Source organism: Canis lupus, chromosome 14, assembly GCF_048164855.1.
Source record: "Canis lupus baileyi chromosome 14, mCanLup2.hap1, whole genome shotgun sequence".
Lineage (NCBI taxonomy): Eukaryota > Metazoa > Chordata > Mammalia > Carnivora > Canidae > Canis > Canis lupus.
The window spans coordinates 24,397,453-24,414,912 of NC_132851.1; the positions used below are offsets into that span (position 1 = coordinate 24,397,453).

General features: G+C 37.8%; 1 protein-coding gene across 4 annotated transcripts in view; it reads left to right on the top strand.

Moving 5' to 3' along the window:
- TRMT12 (tRNA methyltransferase 12 homolog) overlaps nucleotides 1-17,460 on the top strand; it is a 75,736-nt gene that overhangs the window by 13,709 nt on the left and 44,567 nt on the right. The gene's annotated exons all lie outside the window — the stretch shown is intronic.

Sequence of the window (17,460 nt, forward strand, 5' to 3'; positions counted from 1 at the left end):
TGATCTTATATAGAGAAAATCCTAAAGACTTCACCAAGACAATGTTGGAACTAATAAGCAAATTCAATAAAGCTACAGGAAACAAAAGCTACAGATAACAAATTATCTGAAAACGAAAATAAGAAAACAATCCCAATTACAATAGCATTAAAAAACAATAAAATATTTAGGAATAAATTTAAACAAGGAGGTGAAAGATCTGTACAACAAAAAACTATAAGATGTTGGTGAAGAAATTGAAGAAGACACAAATAAATGAAAGATACCCCATGTTCATGGTCAGAGAAATATTACTGTTAAAATGTCCTACTACCCAAGGTCATCTGTAGATTCAATATAATTGCTATCAAAATTCCAATGGCATTTTTCACAAAATTAGAAAAAAAATCCTAAAATTCATATAACTTCCCAAAAGTGCATCCAGAAGAAATATAAAATTTGAACAGACCTATTACCAACAAAGAAATTGAATCAGTAATCAAAAAAATCCCAACAAACAAAAGTCCAAGACCAGACAGTTTCACAAGTGAATTCCACCAAACCTATAAAGAAGAGTTAATACCTATTCTTTTCAAACTTTTCCACAAAATAGAAGAGGAAAGAAAGCTTCCAAATGTGTTCTATGGGGCCAGATACTTAGATGCAGAAATCCTCAACAAAATATTAGCAAACTGAATCCAACAACACATTTAAAAATTAAATTATTCACCGTGATCAAGTAGGATTTATTCCTGGGATACACAGGTGGTTCAATGTTCAAATCAATCATTGCATCAACAAGAGAAAGGAGAAAACCATATGATTATTTCAATGGATGCAGAAAAAGTATTTGACAAAGTACAACATCCATTTGTAATGAAAAAACCTCAACAAAGTAGGTTTGGAGGGAACATACCTCAAGATAATAAAGGCCTTATGTGAAACAACCAGAGCTAACATCAATCATACTTCATGGTGAAAAACTGAGAGTTTTTCCACTAAGATAAGAAAAAAGACAAATATGTCCACTCTCACCACTTCTAGTCCTCATAGTACTGGAGGTCCTAGCCATAGCAATCAGACAAGAAGAAGTAAAAGGCATCCAAGTTGGTAAGGAAGAAGTAAAACTTTCACTATTTGCAGATGACGTGAAACTATATATATAATACCCTAAATACCCCACCAAAATCTACTAGAACTGATAAATGAATTCAGTGAGGTTGCAGGTTACAAAATCGATATACAGAAATCCATTACATTTCTATATATTACTGATAAAGTAGCAGAGAGATTAACAAAAACAATCCCATTACAATTACATCAAAAATGATAAAATACCTAGGAATAAACATAACCAAGGAAGTGAAAGACCTGTACTCTGAAAACTATAAGACATGATGAAAGAAATTGAAGGTGACACAAACAAATGGAAAGGCATTCCATACTCAAGGATTGAAAGAACAAATATTGTAAAAATGTCCATTCTACCCAAAGCAATTTTCACATTTAATGCAATTCCTATCAAAATACCAACAGCACTTTTCAACGATCTGGAACAAACAGTCTGAAAACTTGTATGGAGCCACAAAATACTTCAAATAGACAAACTGGTGGTATCACAATCCCAGATTTCAAGATATACTATGAATCGGTAGTAATCAAAACAGTATGGTACTACCACAAAAACAAACACATAGATCAATGTAATGGACTAGAGCGCCCAGAAAGATCAATGTGACAGGATAGAGACCCCAGAAATAAATCCATGGTTATATGATCAATTAATATTCTCCAAAGGAAGCAAGACTATGAAATGAGAAAAAAGTCTCTTCAACAAATGGTGTTGGGAAAACTGGACAACTTTTACATGTAAAAGGATGAAACTGGATTACTTTCTTATACCATATAGAAAAATGAGGATGCCTGGATGGCTCAGTGGTTTAGTGCCTGCCTTTGGCCCAGGGCATGATCCTGGAGTACCGAGATGGGCTCAGTGTGTAGAGCCTGCTTCTCCCTCTGCCTGTGTCTCTGCCTCTCTCTCTTTGTCTCTCTGTGTCTCTCATGAGTAAAAAATCTTTAAAAAAAAAAAAAAAAGAAAGAAAGAAGAAGAAACTTGAAATGGATTAAGGACCTAAATGTGAGACCTAAAATCATAAAAAAAACCTAGAAGACAGCCCAGGTAGTAATTTCCCTGACATTGCCATAGCAACATTTTCCTAGATATGTCTCCTATGGCAAGCGAAACAAGCAAAAATGAACTATTGGGACTACATCAAAATAAAACTTGCAAAACAAATAACAATCAACAAAAAGGAAACAATAAAACTAAGACAAGCTACTGAATTGGAGAAGATATTTGCAAATGACATATCTGATAAAGGGATAGTATCCAAAATATATAAAGAACATATACAATGTAACAGCCAATAAATAATCAAATTTAAAAGTGGGCAAAACACATGAACAAATATTTCTCTGAAAAAGACATACAAATGGCCAACAAATATATGAAAAGTTGTTTCAACATCACTAATCACCAGGGAAATGCAAATCAAGACCACAATGAGATTTCACCTTGCACCTGCTAAGATAGAGAGTGCCAAAAAGACAAGATAACAAGTGTTCGAGAGGGTATGGAGAAACAGGAATTCATACACTGCTCATGGGAGTTGGTACAACTATTATGGAAAGAGTATGGAAGGTTACTCAAAAAATTAAAAATAGAACTGCCATATGACCCAGCAATTCCAATTTTGGGTGTATATCCAAATGGAGTGAAATTATTGTCTTTAGGAAATACCTGCCCTCCATGTTCATTGTAGCACAATAGCCAAGATATAGAAACAACCCAGCTGTCTGTCAACAGATGAATGGACAAAGAAAATGTGGTATATTGTCAAAATAAAGTGGAGGCTGCTTGAAAATCTCTGAGGCAGACAAAACCATATAGCCACATAAGTAAAACTTAAAATACCTCATTTCATGACTGTAAACAAAACTTAAATTATTTTGTATGCATGCCTCTGATAATCATAAACGAAACTTAAATCATCTTCCTAAAATGGTATAAGATAATCTCCTTTAACCAATATCCTGTCATATGGAAACTCCCATTGTAGTAACCAATTATTGTGAAGGTTAAATAATTTATTCATTTTCACTTTATGAGCCATACTGTAAAATCATGCCTGTGAACTTCATATGAATTTGGGCTTGAAGTATCCCTGTTTACAGTTCATTTATTGCTCAGTAAAATATTCACATCAAGCATAGTTCTCTGAATTTTCTTTTGGTGATATATGCAATGGAATATTATTCATCCATAAAAAAAGAAGGAAATCCTGCCATTTGCAACAACATGGATGAACCTGGAGGACATTATGCTAAGTGAACAAGTCAAATGCAGAAGGACAAATGCTGTGTGATCCCATTATATGTGGAATCTTAAAAAGTAGAACCTAACCAGAATAGAACAGTTGCTGGGGCCTGGGAGGCAAGGAGGGGATAAGGACGTGTTGGTTAAAGGATATAAACTTCCAGTTATAAGATGAATAAGTTCTGGGGATGTACAGTGTGGTAGTTATAGTTAATGATACTGTATTGTATGCTTGAAATTTGCTAAGAAACTAGACGTTAAGTATTATCACCACACACAAAAAGGTAGCTATTTGAGGTGATAGATGTGTTAATAATTGATTGTAGTAATCATTTCACATATATATTTATCATTATATTGCACATCTTTAAAAATCATGCTGTACAACCTAAATATATACAATTTTTATTTGTAAATCACACCTCAATAAAGCTTAGGGGGAAAAATGGTGAAAAGCCTATTTGGTGAAAGGCTTATGACTCTGCAAGAGGAATGTGGCTAAATCAAATTGTGCTTGTTTCGATCTTCAGCATCTCTTCAGATCCAATCAGGACTTCTATTTCTTGAAACTATTTCCAGGACAGTCTCTACTCCACCATTTGTAACGACCTTCAAAGGACTAATACTAACCAGTACTGGGTTCAGGAGAGGGATAACTCTACTTTCTACGTCCATCACTTCCCACGTGCTATAAAGTTAAATGATTAGATCTGTTGATCAGTTTCATAGTAATAGCTAATCAATTCATAGTATCACCATGTGGAAGGCACTGTGCTAAATATTTTGCATACTTCATCTCATTTAATCCTCTTGGCTTTGCAAAGTAGCTTTTTTTAATCTCCAGCTTAAACACTCTAACAATAAAGATTATAGCTCACCATTATTCAGTGTTTATTGTGTTCCAGGAACTGTTCTGAACCTTTAGTATAGATTACCTCTCTTTATCTTCCTTAATAAACCCGTAAGGTAGGAACGATTTTTAGTCCTCATTTTTTAGATGTAAAACTAGAGGTAAAGACTGGCTAAGTAACTTGTTCAAGGTCATACAGCTAATAAATAAAGGACAGGATTAAAATCTATGGTCTATGTAAATCCAGAATTCAAGCTTTTCCCCCTCAAAAACCCAGCCAAGTTCAGACACAGTTGACCTGAGAGCCAAGAGATACTGAGTCACCAGAGCCTTCTCTTTGCATGAATTTGAAAGTGTTTCAAAATCGTAAGTTTATTCTTCCTCTTGCTAGCTCCAGCAGCAACTTCTCTTAGTAAATTATCCATTGCCTGACTAGCTTCATATCAAATGACTTTTTTAATCTCCAGTTTGAATTTTCCTTTATCATGACCCTTTTAACCTCCCAAATGATTTTTTCATGTAATGTCCCTGAGGCACTGGAAAATACATCATTTGAGGAAAAATTATATAAGATAATACATTACAGAAAAGATAATACACTAAACATTGGGTCCATTAAGACAAACCAAAGCTCTATAAATGTTGGAGGATTCATATATTTTTGTCTTCTTCACTTGTGACTGTTTATTGGCAACCATCTCTCTATGCAGCACCATACTAGGCACCCTGGGCTCTCAGTTCCATGACCTTCTCTCCCTCCAGTGATCCTCTGACCTCTTTTCAGCCACTTACTCCCATGGTTATACCTGGCCTGGTCACCACAAATAATGTCAACACCCTAAAATCAACTGTAGCGCTTCTGCCTCCGATCATCACTCTCTACCCTTCAGATTACTACAGTTGTTTGACCTTATCACAACCTCTAACCACTGACTCCACCACTTTTTCATTATCCATCAATCCTCTCCTGTCCTCCCTCCCCTTTGAACCCAGTTTAAATTCCTTGGCATTACAATTGCTCCTTTTGAAACGCTATTGGCTTGCTTGTCCCCTATCTCTCCATCCTGCTTGCTTGGAAAATATCAACCCTGGCTAAATTCAAATATTGGCCAGATACCCACACCAGCTCCTGAACAGCAGCATGTAGTTGGAAAACATCCCAGCCTTCTTCACCTGTCCCTGCCTCTGGGGCTTCTCTCCCTTTACAACAGATGGTAGATTTCTGCTCTTTTTCTTTCTTTTTCTTTTTTTTTTAAATTTTTTATTTATTTATGATAGTCACACAGAAAGAGAGAGAGAGAGAGGCAGAGACATAGGCAGAGGGAGAAGCAGGCTCCATGCACCGGGAGCCCGACGTGGGATTCGATCCCGGGTCTCCAGGATCACGCCCCGGGCCAAAGGCAGGCACTAAACCGCTGCGCCACCCAGGGATCCCTCTTTTTCTTCTTTTTTATTTAAGTATGGTTGACACACAGCATTATATTAGTTTCAGGTGTACAACATAGTGATTCACAACTCTGCATTATGCTGTGCTCACCACAAGTATAGCCACCATCTGTCACCATGCAACACTATTACAATCCCATTGGCTGTATTCCCTACCTGTACTTTGTATTCCTTTGACTTATTCATTCCATGACAGGAAACCTTTATCTCCCACTACCCTTCATGTATTTTGCCCATCTGCCATCTGGCAACCATCAGTTCTTTGAATTCATAGGTCTGATTCTGCTTTCTGTTTGTTTATTCATTTGTTTTTAGATCCAGATATGAGTGAAATAATATGGTATTTGTCTTTCTCTGATTTATTTCACTTAGCATTATATAGCAAATGGAAAAAAATCTCATCCTTTTTATGGATGTATAATATTTCATTGTGTATGAATATATAAACAACTATGTATTTATACTTATACACACATTTATATAAATATATATACACATACATATGTACCATGTCTTTATCCCTTCATCTATTGATGGACACTTGGGCTGCTTCCATATCTCAACTATTATAAATAATGCTGCAATAGTTTCCTGCTCTTATCAGGCATATTTTGTGGTTATTGCCTGCTAGGAAGACCACTCTTAGAAATAATATCTTTAACTAAATTCTTCTTACACCTTCCAGTTCTTTCTCTGGGTACTTGCCCCAAGCATAAAATCATCTTCTTGTTATCTTCCACCTTTAAAACAAAACAAAGCTTCTCTTGAACACATTCAGCTATAGCTGAATTCACTACAGCTACAACCCATTTTTCTGTCTCATTTCAGGGCAGAACTTCTGGAAGAGATGTTCATGGTCATCATCTCCACATCCTCATTTTCCATTTACTCTTTAATGCACTCAGACCTTCACCCCACCCCCCAGCCCTGGTCCACCAAAATTGCTTTTATCTGTCAAATAATAGGCTCTGTGTTGCTAAACCCAATGTTTATCTATCTGTTCTGATTTTCCTCTAAAACTCAAAAGTATGTGAAATAGCGGACTCGCTCATTCTAGCAATGCTCTTTTTTGAAATCTTGGAGAGCACTAGATTTTCTGTTTTTTCTAACCTCTCATTGGTTCCCTTCCTCTGAGTCTTCCCTAAAGATTTCTCTGTATTGCCTCACTGTGTTCCGGGCACTGCGCTCCAGGCATCTTTCCCTCCAGCTGATCTTAGTCCCACAGATACAAATAAATGCCATTGGTGTGCCTATGACTCCCAGATCACCATATCCAGACTAACATGTCCAGACTCATGCATCTAGCTGCTCACTTGACATTTCCATTTGGGTATACAATACACATCTCAAATGTGACATAGGTGAAGGACACATGATTCTACACCATTTTTTCCTGCTGTGGTTGGCCATTATGTAAGCAGCACTACCATCTACCAATATTTTTGGGTCAAAATCCTAGAAGTGAAATGTGTATCACAGATAAATCAGTAGAGGCAGAAAATAGACTAGTAGTGATTAGCCAGGTGTATTGGGTTGAATGATGGCCCCTAAAAGATATGGTCCTAACACCAGGAATCTATGAATGTAACGTTATTTGGGACAAGGGTCTTTGCAATTGTAATTAAGTTAAGAATCTTGAGATGAGATCATCCCCAATTTCCCAGGTGGACCCTAAATCCCATGACGAGTGTCCTTAAAACAGACAGGAAGAGAGGACATGGAAAAGAGGAGATGGCATGTGCGGTTAGAGATTGGAGCAATGCAGCCACAAGCTAAGGAACACCTGGAGCTGCCAGGAGCCAGAAGAGGCAAAGAAGTGTTTTCCTCTGGAGGCTTCAGAGGTCATGTAGTCCTGATGACAACTTTATTTTGGACTTCTGGCCTCCAAAACTGAGAAGGAATAAATTTCTGTTGTTTTAAATGACCATGCGCTTGGTGATTTGTCCCATGAGCCCTAGGAAACTAAATCAGTGGGGCTGGGAGAAAAGGGAAGTGACTGCTAATGGTTGTGAGGTTTCTTTTTGGAGTGATGAAAACATTCTTTTTTTTTTAAAAAAAGATTTTATTTATTTATTCATAGAGACACAGCTAGAGAGAGAGAGGCAGAGACACAGGCAGAGGGAGAAGCAGGCACCATGCAGGGGACTCGATCCCGGGTCTCCAGGATCACACCCCGGGCTGCAGGCGGCACTAAACCGCTGCGCCACCGGGGCTGCCCCAATGAAAACATTCTAAAATTATATTCTGGTGATGGTTGCAAGGGTCTGTAAATTCACTAAAAACCATTGAATTGAAGGCTTTAAATGGATGGACTTTTATTGATATATAGCTTATATCTAAATAAAATTAAAAATAAGACCCCTTGGAGTTACCTTTTAATCTTCTCTCTCTCTCTCTCTCTCTTTTTTTTTTTTTTTTATTCTCACATCTAAATCCACCAGCAGATCTCTGGGCTCTCTCCCAAAATGTGTCTCAAATATGACCACTTCTCATTATCTCCATGGCCACCACCTTAGTGCATGCCCATCATCTCTGGTCTGTATAACCACAATAGCATAAATAATTTCTCTGCTTCTACTTGAGCCTCATCCAAATCCATGCTCCTTAAAGCAAACAAAATGGTTATCTTAGAACACAAATCACACCATGTCCCTCTCTTGCTTACCCTCTTCTCTGCCTGTTCCTGTGGCTTTACTTTCCACTTGGAACAGAATCCAAGTTCCTCACCAAGTCCTATTGGTCCTTTTATGAACTATGTGGCCTGTATTTATATCTGAAACCTCATATCCTTACATGCTGCCCTTTGCTCTACACTTTGTCCACACAAACGTCCCTTATGATCCCGGGACATACCAATCATGTCCGTCTCAAGGCTTCTGCCCCTGCTGTTCCTTCTGTAAGTGCAACTTCCCATGACTGTCTTCTTCCTGTCAAAACCTTTTCTGACCACCCTATATAGGGTTGCCTTTCTCTCATTTACTCTCAACATGTCACTTTATTATTTAGAAATTTCTGTTTTCTTTTTAAATATATTTTATTTATTTATTCATGAGAGACACACAAAGAGAGGCAGCGACACAGGCAGAGGAAGAATCAGGCTCCCTGCGAGGAGCCCAATGAGAGACTTGGTCCCAGGACCAGACCCCAGGATCATGATCTGAGCCAAAGGCAGATAGATGTTCAATCACTGAGCCACTCAGGTGCCCCCAGCAATTTTTGTTTTCTGAAGTAACCTTCTTCATTTGGTTGTATATTTATTTACAGTGTATTTCCCCCCTAGTAAAGATAAGCTCTGTGGGAATAGGAACCTTATTTATCTAGCTCACTGCTATATCCCCCCTCCTATCACAGTGCCTGACAAAAGAGTCGTCAGAAATATACCAAATAGAATAGTCTTCACTCAGAACAAATCTGATAACCATCCCACAGTGAGAAAGTCCTGGGGAACACGTCTTCCCCAAACCCTCACTGGTTGGGCAGATGCAGTGACTGAAGGCATAGGGAGGCCCATGAGTGATACAGGTGCTCATGACCTTTGATGACCTCTTCTAGGATGCGGAAACAGGTGCAGAGAGCTGTGGCTTCTTTGGGCTGCATCCTTGAACCAGTTCCCATCTCTTCACAATATATATTCCTCTTCCTCATCCTTTTTGGCTTCCAGATTCCAGTCTCTGACTGCAAGTCTAATGCATGTCTGTGGGCCAACAGTCTTGGCCTTCAATACTGTGTTGAAAAAAAAAAAATACTGTGTTGAAATGTTCCTCTGACTTGGCCCAGTGCTCTGCACAACCCTCAGTGTCCTTTGAATCCCAGAATAAGAAATTCCCTCCCCCAGCTCTGGTTTCCCAGATGCCCATGCCTTTCTCTGAAATCTCCCATCTCCACCACAAAGAAATTCAGGCAATTGACGTTAAGATTAATCAACATATAGGAGAACAGAAAAAGCATGGGATTAGTGTCAAAAGAAAAGTTCAGATCACAGCCCTATCACTTACCCTTTGTGTGACCTTGAGCAAGTTAATATTTCTGAGTTTTGCTTTCCTCCCTTTTAAACCACCCTTACAGGGTAGCTGAAATGGTAAATAAGGAAAGAGCATCTTTTTGTATGGAAGTGTTGAATCCCTATACTGTATACTCAAAACTAATATTACACTATGTGTTAACTAACTGGAATTTAAATTAAAACTTAAATTTTTTTAAAAATATTAAAGAAGAGCATCTTTTAGCACCTCTTTCTCTCTTCCTCTTTCCATGTTTTCTGAATTGAATTGAGTAGTATTTTTGAATTGAATAGTATTTTTACCATTGACCCAGCTGCTGAAGCCAGCAACCTGGAGGATCTTGTTTACAATTTCTCCAGATCTGCTTCCTGCTGCCCCCAAATCAAGCAACTCTCACTCAGGCTCCCTTCTGTCCATTTCACTGGCATTGCTCTGGTCTAGACAGTCATCTGTTACCTGGCTTACAACAGTCTCCTAACCAGTCTCCTGACACCAGATCCATTCTCCCCTGCAGCCAGTCCTTTGTAAAATGCAAACTTAAGTATCTCATTTACTGCCTTAAAACTCATCATTGGCTTCCCATTGCTACCAGGATAAGGTACTGAATTAATGAAAAATAAGAGTAAGCCTACGTGTGTATTGTAAATTATAAGTGGACTATAAAAATAGCAAATTTTGCTTTCTAACTGCAGCCACATAGTTAGAACATTAGGAATCTACTTTGAACTAATAGCAACCATCATGGTGGCTTACAACTCTGGCATGTTTGGATTCCTGGCTATGTGATGCTAATCCAATTTAGTGGATTAATTTAATTTGTCAGGTTGTGCAAACTCTGACACTTATATTCCCCTTATCTTTATCCTATAGGTTTCTTTAACTAGTAAACTCAGTGGAAAAGAGCACAGGCTCCTCAATGGCAGGGACATTATCTGCCTCCATCCTGTGTCCCTTAGGCTTAGGCTGTAGGTACATATTGCATGCTCATTTTCCTAATGAACAAATCAGCCAGGTTTAATAACAGCTCAAACAAAGCATTCCTACTACCACCAACAAATATCCTGAGCATCCCAAATACAGATTTGCAATGTTAATAATATTTAATTAAATATTTAAATATTTAATAATATTTAATAATAATAATAATAATAATAATAATAATAATATTTCTTTTATAAAAAAGAAAACACCACTGTGAAAGTTGTCAGGGAGGAACAAACCCAAGTAAATCAATTACCTTGCTGTTAAAAAGATTAGGCTAAGTGAACCCAAAGGTCCCTTTCATTATAAAATTCCAATTCCAGGCTCCTGGGTGGCTGAGTCGGTTAAGCATTCAACTCTTGATGTCCATTCAGGTCATGATCTCAGGGTCTGTGCTGGGCATGGGGGCCTGCTTAAGATTCTCTCTTTCCCTCTTTCCCTCTCCCTCTGCCACTCTCCACCTCAAAAAAATAAAATAAAATTCCAAATCCTAGATTATAATATTAGGCATTTGGAATAGTAGGTGTGTGAGCTTACTGAGAGGTAATCATGGTAGACATAATAATGGTGCCCCAAAGATGTCCACATGTGAATCTGTAGGATGGGAATATATTACCTTACATGGCAAAATGAACTTAGCCAATGTAATTAAGTTAAGGATCTATGCAAGGTTAGATTAACCTGGATTATCCAGGTAGGCCAGATCTGATCACAAAGATATCTCAAAGGGAAAAAGGGAGTCGGAGCAAAGGAGATATGAATATAGAATCAGTGATATGATAGCTAACTGGTATCACAAGCCCAAAACTGTGGACAGCATCTAGAAGCTGAAAAAGACAAGGAAATAGGTTCTTCCCTAAAACCTCCAGAAAGAATGCAGCCCTGTCAAAACTTTGATTTTTGTGCCTTAGGACCCATTTTGGATTTCTCACCTCCAGACCTGTAAGATAATAAATCTGTGTTGTTTTAAGCTGTGGTTTATAGTTATTTGTTACAGCAGCAATAGGAAACTAATGCAACATTTTACCATCAATTGTCGTAACTGGTTTCCTTGTTAACTTTCTCTGCAGTTTATTTTATGCATTAAAAAAATTTCTATTCTGCTGCTTAGTTAATGTGACCTACAGCAAATTATTTCTACTCTGCTTCCTCATCTACAAAATGAGAATAAAAAATCCACACCTCAAAGTTGTTGTGAGAATTAAGTAAGACAATTTATATAAGAATTGCAGAGCACCAGGCTCATAGTAGGAACCAACAAAATGTTCTTTCCTGTGCCTGTCTCCCCAAAGCCTTATGTTTATGGATTTACTAATGAATTTCAAGATCATGACATTTTCCTGACCTGATCCTTGTTGTTAAATCTTAATTGTAGCTACTGCTAAAAATATCTAACACCAGTTGCTTAATCTGACTTTGACCTTGAAATATTTAAGTACTGACAGTGTGTTTGGAATCCTAGTTCCAGTTTTGACTAGTTTTTTCTGAATAGCTTTGGCTAAATAATTTATTGTTTCTATTTGCAACATTGCTCCCTTCTTTTTGAGTAACCTTCATTCAGGTACATAAGTTCAAATATAATCACCAGATGGTGATTAAGACAAAAATAAAGTGATAAAGTATTTTTCCAGAAAGCATGCACAATAAATGTTATCATCTTAATGATTAAATTATGCTTACTGAAACCCATATTCTGCTAGAGTTTTAAATGGTCCCTTGTTAATTAAGCAGCTTTGAAATCATTATCCTTTGGGTGTCTATTGATATCAGGGAAGAGTGACATATTAAGTAGCTAGGTTATCCAAGTGTCAAAGGTCAGTGCATTATAAATCAAAAAGATTTATACTTATCAAATTCCTACCTTTCTGTCGAATCCTAGAGGGCAGAGATCATGAATTTTTCTTTTTTTTTTTAAACATATTTTATTTATTTATTCATGAGAGACATAGAGAGAGATAGAGAGAGAGAGAGACAGAGACACAGGCAGAGGGAGAAGCAGGCTCCACGCAGGGAGCCCGATGTGGGACTTGATCCTGGGACTTCAGGATCATGCCCTGAGCTGAAGGCAGGTGCTAAACCGCCGAGCTATCCAGGGATCCCCGAGACCATGAATTTTTCATTCCTCCCAGTTGTGGATCACAAATTATCTGGAACATGTTAAGTTCAGTGACATGTCATCAAAAATTCAAAAGCAAGATAAGAAACCCTCAGATTACAAATAGGTTATATTACAAAGGTTTCCATTTTCTCAACATAGCTTTTTATAGAAATATGTTTGTGTTTCCTTAGAAATAACTATGTAAATAGAAATGTAATAGAAATACAAAACTCTGATTCACAGCCACTGTCTAATTCCCCAAGCAAGATACTCAGGATGGATTGGGGCATAGGAGAGAGGCAGAAGACATAGGGCATTCTTACCAGTAGCATTCTGGTGGCAGGAAAGTTTAGTTTGTACTGATCTGGCTCACAGAAAATAATACTAATAACAGCCACTACTAAAGTTAGTCTTTGGGATCCCTGGGTGGCGCAGCGGTTTGGCGCCTGCCTTTGGCCCAGGGCGCGATCCTGGAGACCCGGGATCGAATCCCACATCGGGCCCCCGGTGCATGGAGCCTGCTTCTCCCTCTGCCTGTGTCTCTGCCTCTCTCTCTCTCTCTCTCTGTGACTATCATGAATAAATAAATAAAAATCTTTAAAAAAAAATAAAGTTAGTCTTTACGATTTATAATGCATTTTCATGTGCAGTAGGCATTCATAACCTCGGATCTGTGGGATGTCTAGTGGATCTGTGGAAGGAGTTTTGAAATTCAGGAGTGACTCCTCTGAAATGGTAGGCAAAGTCTAGACTATCTATACATTTTTTTTTTTTTAGAAAGGATCATTCTCAAAGGGCTCTGTGGCTCAAAAGAGTTAATAGCCCAAGAGACATGGTTGCCCCCCCATTACCACTTGGTGGGGGGAATAATGAGGCATTATTATCTCAGGATCCTCCCCCAATCAGAAGCCATGCATGCAGGTAGTGGCCCCACAAAGTCCACCAGCCAGCTGCCCAGGTGAGTGGAGGTCAAAGTGCAAAGGAGTGTGAGCTGGACAGGTGGCTGGTAGAGGAAAGACTAGAAGGAATAAGGAGTTAGGTGTAGGGAATTCCCACAGGGTAATCTTAAGTGATAAGAGAAAGGGGGAGATGGATTAGATTCAAAGTAATGAAAAAAGCCTGAAAATACTAAGGCTGTATTTTTATCTAAGGGACACAGAAAATATCTGTAAAAAGCATAGTCACTCCCTGAAGGAGCGCATACCCTTGATGGGGCATAGAGAAGTTGGGACAAAAACATAAAACTATAAGTTGACTAAAAGTAACTTATGGATCTGGTCCATATCCCACAGTAATGATCACAATGTACATAGTAGGGGCTCAGTAAACATTTTGTTTATGTTAGACACCATAAGGATAAAAATAGAATTAGTGATCAATGTGTGGTACTGTTCACTGTCATTTGTGGTTAGATAAAGCATGGAATAATAGGAAACCCAGAGAGCCAAGACCACTTTCGCTCTACCAGAAAAGATATGTAATATTTTTATGAAACAAAGATATAGTTGAGTGAATGTTTAGACAAATATTGTGAAATATAAAAAAATATTGTGGAATATAGTGATATTTGTCTGATTAAAACTCAGGGAGCGAAAGCAGGAAGGAAACCTTTTGAATCCAAACTCCTCATGTGACAGGGGAGGTGATATGCCCATTACATAGAAGTTCAGGGCTATACACATCTCTCTTGACTCCAGGACTTAACAATTTCTCCACTACTCCATGCTGCTATGTTGGAAGTAGTGAGAAGCAAGGCTAGGTAAATACGGTGGTGCCTGACTAGCAGGGCATTATAGCTGGGAATACAGGTTTGGGCATTGAAAAGCCAAGGTATAATTAGAGAAGGCATTGGCCAGTGGAGGAAAACTAATCCTAGGTTTACACAATGAAGAAAGAATTAGTTCCATTCTACAATCAGTAGACATCTGATGGTTTGGCAAGTACCCAGCATCAGAATGAGAAATTTGGCATCTGGGGATTTAATGTAAACACTGAAGGTAAACAGGGCACACAGCAGTGTGGCCCAGACCTTGGACAGCAGCCACCTGAATCTAAAGGATGATGGGTGTCAGCCAAACATTCATGAGTATCAAAGATACATCCCAACCACAGCACATAAAGCCCTGACTGACTGGATGTCCATGGATGTACAGAGCAATTTCACATGCTTGGTCCATGAGTGGAGCAATAACCTATTAGAGAAAGTCTTATTAATCATTATCTTTAACTATGTGACTCATGATTTTCCCCCAAGCTCTGTAAGATGCCTTGTGCCTGAGATACTAGCGTCACCATATAGTCACCTTCCACTGTCACAGACAACATGTTTCTCTTATCTAAGATTCATGGATGGCAAACTCATCACTTTAACCATTTTTAACCACTCCTTGATATATTGTTTAGAATGGCTGCAAGCTTTTCCTTGACAACAGCCACAGTGACTGAATCACAGACTTCCATAACACATCTCAATTGACAGAAAAGGCAGAAGGTCATGAGGTCCTCTGTATATATTTGTTTTAAAGGCAGAGTCATCAAGATTCAAGGTGTTTTTCAGGAATGATTTACATACAATGAAATACACTGTATCTCAGTAAAAGTTCAGTAAGATTTCGTGAAGGCATGCCACCCACGTTACCCATGCTTCTGTAAAATACAGAACATTTCAGTCACCCCAGGGAGTTTCCTTACACCCCCTCCTGATAAAGGTCTGCCCACCCCAGGCAATTGGTGTTCTGATTTCTATCACCATGAATTAGGTTCTAGAATCTCATATAAGTGGCATCATGAATAGACATTATCTTGTCTGGCTTTTTCCCTCAAGATACTGTTCTTTGATATTTGTCCATGTTGCTATATGTGTGTCAGTAGTTTGTTCTTTTAGTTTTTGAGTAGTATGTCATTGTATAAATATACCACAGTTTGTTATCCATTCTCCTGTTGATGGGCATTTGGATTGTTTCCAGATTCTGGAAATTATAAATAAAACAGCTACAAACAATCTTATTTTTGTGGGCAGATGATTTCAACTCTCTTGAATAAACACATGAAAGTGGCTATGTTGGGCATAGGATAAATACCTGTTTAACTTTATAAGAAACTGCCAGTTTTCCAGAGAGATTATACCATTTTACATTTACACCCAGCAATGCATGAGGATTTTAATTTTCCCATATCCTTGCCCACATTTGGTGTTGTCAGTATTTTTCATTTTAGCCACTCTAGTAGGTGTGTATTGGTGTCTCATTATGATTTCAGTTTGCATTTTCATGAACTATTGAGCACTTTTATATGTGTTGATTGCCTATTTTTAGGTCTTTGTGTATGTGTGTGATATGTCTCTTTATGTGTGTACTAATTTTTTGGGTGGTAGGGTATTTTGTCTTTTTGTTTTTGGTTTGCTAGAGAACTTTACATGGTACTGTGAATATCCCCATTTACTTTTTGATAAGCAGAAAGTTTTTATTTCTATGATGTCTAATGTACCATGTTTTTTTCTCCTATGGTTAGTGCCTTTTGCATTCCAAGAAATCTTTTTCTATGCCATTTACAAATATAATCTGCTATGCTTTCATCTAGAAACTTCATAGTTTTAGCTTTTATATCTAGGTTGATGATCCATTTTAAATATTTTTTTCTGTATTATGTGAGGTAGAGATCAGGATTCATTTTTCCCCTTATGAATGTCCAGTTGTTGAAACATGATTTATTGAAAAGTCTTTCTTCTTCCCACTGAACAGCCTTTTGTCTTTATCAAAAAATCACTAAGCCCTATATGTGCCAGTATATTTCTGGACTCTTTATTTAGTTTCATGGTCCTTTTTTCCATCCTTATACCAATTTCAAACTGTCTTTATTCTGTAGCATTATACAGAATATGTCAAGCCATGTCCAATATTGCTTTGGCTATTCTCAGTACTTTGCATTTACATATAAATTTTAGGACCAATCTGTCAATTGGATTGACAGATCCATAGGATCTTGATTGCATTGAATCCAAAGAGCCCATAGGATTTTGATTGCATTGAATCCAAAGAAAAATTTTGGAAGAACTGGCATCTTAGCAATATTGCACCTTCTAATTCATGAACATCTCCCAATATATCTAGGCCTTTAATTTCTCTGAGCAAGGTCTTATAGTTTTCAGTGTACAATTCTTATACATTTTCCATTAGATTGATCCCTAAGTATTTTATATTTCTGATGCAATTAGAAATTATTTTTAAGGGCAGCACGGGTGGCTCAGCGGTTTAGCACCACCTTCAGCCCAGGGTCTGATTCTGGAGACCCAGGACTGAGTCCCACATCGGGCTCTCTGAGTGGAGCCTTCTTCTCCCTCTGCCTGTGTCCCTGCCCCTCTCTCTCTCTCTCTCTCTCTGTCTCTCATGAATGAAGAAATAAAATCTTTTTTTAAAAATTAAAAAATATATAAAAAAATTATTTTTAATTCATATTCTATTTATGTCTCTCTTCCTTCCCCTCTTTTTAATATAGCTGTCTTAAGTATTTCCTCTACATACATTGAACAGTATATATCAGATGGCATATAACTTTTGTTTAAACCATCAGATGCGATTGAAGAAACTCAGGAAGGAAAAAAATTTATGAGAAATAAGTGAGAAATCCAGTGGGTGGAGCACCTAAGGAAGCATATTAAGGGTGGCAGACTCAACACTGTGGCCTTTTGACTTTCTCTCTTTCTTCTTCCTGCAATGCAACTCAGTGCTCA